This window comes from Dermacentor andersoni, chromosome 6 (genome assembly GCF_023375885.2).
Source record: "Dermacentor andersoni chromosome 6, qqDerAnde1_hic_scaffold, whole genome shotgun sequence".
Taxonomy (NCBI): Eukaryota; Metazoa; Arthropoda; class Arachnida; order Ixodida; family Ixodidae; genus Dermacentor; species Dermacentor andersoni.
The window spans coordinates 167,712,741-167,717,242 of NC_092819.1; the positions used below are offsets into that span (position 1 = coordinate 167,712,741).

General features: G+C 44.0%; 1 long non-coding RNA gene across 1 annotated transcript; it reads left to right on the forward strand.

Annotated features, from left to right (window-relative positions):
• The first annotated feature begins 334 nt into the window (after nucleotides 1–334).
• Nucleotides 335–4,216, forward strand: LOC126523702 (uncharacterized). Its single transcript, XR_011895048.1, has 3 exons — nucleotides 335–715; nucleotides 876–1,544; nucleotides 1,855–4,216. It is a non-coding gene; the product is annotated as an uncharacterized lncRNA (long non-coding RNA).
• The last annotated feature ends 286 nt before the right edge of the window (nucleotides 4,217–4,502 follow it).

Below are 4,502 nucleotides of genomic sequence, written 5' to 3' on the forward strand. Positions count from 1 at the left end.
GTATATTTTGCTAGCACAGGTTTCCTTAACAATATTGCATAACATTGCAGCTCCATTTCGACACTGATCAGTTTGAGCCGCTCATACTGCAGAAGTACGGGAAGAAGAAATTAAAGCCTAATGCGATTCCGACCATTTTTTCTCATCGGAGTGCACCTAAGCAAAGGAAGCCTCCTGCGGTAAGGCTGCCACTCCCAAACAAAAGCGGTGAGTGATATTTGTTGCATTTTTCTGCAGCATGAACGACAAATATCTAGTAAAACATTAACTTTGTACATAGATACCCAGTAAAAAGCTAGCAGTGTGTCGGTGACTCGCGAACATTTTCCGGAACTAAATTTGCTGTCGGTGTATATGAAATATTTGTTTCGCTCCAGCATGCGTACCTGCGAACAACGTCACAGCAGTAGTGCCTGGCAAGTCATCCTGTGAGCATGCTTTTTTTTTTTAATTGCGCTTGCAAGCATACCTAAACTGGTGCTTCAGGCTTTCAGGAGGCTTTGGCTTTTCCATTTCAGTCCCACCCGAAGATGTCTCGATTTATAATGACAGTGGCGAGCAGTGCACTCCTAAGGGTGAGTACTAGCTTGGTCACACCGCATGCATTTCCAGTGCCTGACATTGTCCTTTCACGCAGATTTCTTGACAGCCGGAGAACTGCCTGATGGCAGCGTCATGCCTTCAAGTCCTGCTTCGTCTACCCTTGAACATGATGGTAAGAGGCATTGATTTTTCCTTCAAACATATTAGTTGCATGGTCGCAAGATGCTTGCCGTTTTACAAATTGCTCGCTGCTGCTCAAAGCGCTCGCAATGGTATAAATACTTGAGATCAGGGACTCAGTATTTGAACAGTGCTTGGCTCCCTCATTTCAGTCGAAGCCGAAGATATTGAGGTTGATGAGTGCACAAAGCTGCCTTTTACAGACGGTAAGTGTTAGGTTTGACTAGGTATCTGCTACCTTTGTCTGATGCCTTTTTTTTTTTAGCAGATCAGGAAACAGCCACGTACTCTGCGGACCGCATAGCGACACCAGAGCCTCCTGCATCTGATCTTGAGCATGCTTGTAAGATTTTGTAAGATTGTGCAAAGTTTAAGTGTCTATTTTATTATATTTAGAAATTCGTCACTGGTGCCTGAATGAATACTTATTTTTTTCTTTAGCAACACACCAAGCCCTATTAGACCGCTTATCAGAACTGGAGCGCCTTCATGAGGAGTCGAAGAGAAAACTAGGAGCTGCTAAGAGAAGATATCTTAAAAGTGAAGAAGAAAAAGATCGGCTGAAGTCAAAGATTAAACACATTTTCAGTGACGACCAGATGAGGTCAATGGAGCGGCTTTCAGCCCAAGGGATGCGCTGGGAGGCCAACACGCTTGTAAAGTCACTCAAGCTGCGTCTGTCCTGCGGGTCCCAAGGCTACAGTCTGCTGAGAAATCAAGGTTTGCCGTTTCCGTCCGAGCGCACACTCCAACGCCATTTGGAGAATTTCAAGTTTCAGCCTGGGCTTCTTCAAGACATGATCGAGCCTCTCAGAATCAAGGTATACTAAATAACTATGTATACATGAGCCTCATACATAAAAGCGCTACGGTTCTGAATCTGCCTGTAAGATATGAGAGGTAATTGAGTGCTATGAATTAGTAATGGCATTAAGGTTCCTTTTAATAGTATTATGATTTATTACGAGTATACATTAAAGCGACTGTGTTATTTTGTTTCTCTCAATACTATAAAGATTGCTGCAATATTTCTGTCTACGGTATTGCTTTGAAGATAGATCAGAGTTTAGATATGGCTGTGGTGGATGTTATATTTACTCCGTGGTGCGTATTATGTTTTTTTCCTCCTAGATTGACCTCATGAAGCCTGAAGAGCGCCACGCCACCCTAATGATTGACGAAATGCAAGTTACACCAGGGCTTGTTTACGATCACTCATGTCGCTGTGTTCTCGGCGCTCCGACATTACCTTTATCTGACGGTTCCCTGCCGGAAGATGCGCTAGCTACTCACGGCTTAGTGTTCATGTTAGGAGGGTTGTCCACTAGGTGGAAACAAACGATTGCTTATCATTTAACGGGGAATTCATTCGATGCTGTAACACTGAAGGAAGAAGTAATTAAAGTAATAACGGAATGCGAGGCACTGGGATTGAAAATTCATGCCATGACCTCCGACATGGGGGGCGGAAACCTGGCGCTCTGGAGGCTATTTGGCATTCATGCAGGAAGACAGCCGGCCGCACACAAGCTGTGTTCACCCCTGTGATCCTACACGAAAGCTGTGGTTTTTTGCTGATGTGCCTCACTTACTAAAAAATTTGAGGAATCACTTGACTAAAGGTCAGTTAATTTACCTTCCGGGTGATGTAGTTAAAAAAAATGGCCTGCCAACTAACGTTGTAAACCTTGAATATATCAAGATTCTTGTCCAGCGTGATGCAAAATCTGAGCTCAAACTTGCTCCTCACCTTAATCCTGCATGTGTAGACCCTACTCATTATGACAAAATGAAAGTCAGTTTGGCTTACAGTTTATTTCACAACGACACATCAGCTGGTTTGCACGTTTTGGTAGAGAAAGGCTTACTGTCGAAAAATGCGCTTTCGACGGCATGGTTTGTCGCAACGGTCTTCCGCTGGTTTCGCTTGTTGACATCACGAACCAGCAAGCTCGCGTTTAGCAATGCAGATGGTGGAGCTTATGAGGATGGCGTATCATTTCTGAATGAGACAGTCAAATTGTTTTCTAAAATTTCTATTGGTGCGCAGACTAAGGCGGTATGGAAGCCTGTTCAAACAGGCATCATTTTGTCAACACTGTCTGCACTCGAAGTGCAAGACACGCTACTAAAGAAGTGCGATTTCGAGTATGTTTTATTAAGTAGGTTCAGTCAAGATGGACTTGAGAACCTGTTCTCAACTCTGCGGGCAAAAAACCCCATCCCACGCCTCTACGAGTTCAAGTGCAGCCTTAGGAGCGCAACACTAGCGCAGTTTCTAAGGCCGAGTAGGTACGGTAGCTACTCAGATGATGAAGGATTTTTGCTCATAGGTTTGAACGCAGAAAAAGAACAGACTGAAGAGGGCAGCATTATAGCTCCCTCTGACCTTCTAGACTTAAGCTCGGAAGGAGAGGAGTCGCTAGTGTACCTAGCAGGTTACGTTATTTCCAAAATAACAAAGAAGCTTCATTGCGAAGACTGCAGTGCTTCTCTAACTTCTAATGACGCAAGCTGCAGACTAATTCAGCTCAAAAACTACTCCTCATCGCACTTGTCGCTCACCAGCCCTTCTGCAGGGGTGGTTGAAGTCATTAAAGTAGCAGAAAACTTTTTCCGTGCAAACAGCGAGGCACTGCTATCAAACCGTGTCAGCACATTCGACGCTGAGAGACCAATACTTCAGAGTATAGTGCCTGAAATCGTTCGTATGTTCTTAAGAGTGCGAATGCAAATATTTGTTCGAACTGAGGCTTCTGTGAGGGCACTTACCGTTACCAGTAGCAAGTGTGGAAGCAAAAGTGTCGGCATGCATGCTGCGGTATCCGGAATACGGTAAAATATTTGAACCTTTGCTGCTGGTGCACATGGCAGCAATACAGCGCGTGTCATCAGCCAGGCTTCTGCAAGTAATAAAGGCAGCATCTACAAGGATTTACGCGCATTCGCTGTCCTTGGGCCGATTCGTTGCATTTCTACTTTAAGGGACCTAATATTATGTTCACATGACGCTTTCATTTCTTCACCGACTTGAATGCTTTTCTGTGTTGCCTGAATGTATTCTAGTAATATATGTCGTATTTGTATAAATATTCTAATCCTTGGCGTGATAATCTTGTTTATTTCATTTGCTGTACATGAGTGTTATCGCGCGGCTTTTTGTTGTACCACCTGCCCAAAACTTTGTGAGCATACAAACCAGCTGCTTCCTTTCCTTCAGTTATGTTATGTTGTAAAATTTTAATGTTGCATCTGGTGCGCTACTCTGAATAATATTTGTTCCTTTTTCACGCATATCGTCTGGAGGCTAACACCATGCAATGTTTCATGTTACTGGGTTCGAGCTTATGGTACTTCTAACCGGCGGTTTATATAAATACTTTTATTTTCCGAAGTGTGTGCCATCCTGGATGTGTTGTGTGTTTTCCGTGTAACGTTTCAGGAGTCACCTGCAATAAAAATTGCGTCTGGCCAGATATGTGCTGGTGTGTCACAGCGGCTGTGTATTCTATGCTCCAGACCTGTACTCTGCGTCTGAAATTTGCGTTGGGTGGCACGATGTTTTCAGTAAGCAGCTGAAAAAACTGGCAAAACCCTGGCGCCCTCTCAGATTTATGGTAATGGCTGCGGCTGGCAGCTTTTCCAGCTCTTACGAAACAGCTTCATTGGCAAATTGCAAAAGGAATGACATCTGGGAGAGTCATTAATGCCACAGATTGGAAGAATAATGTGCAAAGGAGGACCAAAACTTCGCGCAAATAAGCTTTGAGCATCTTCTT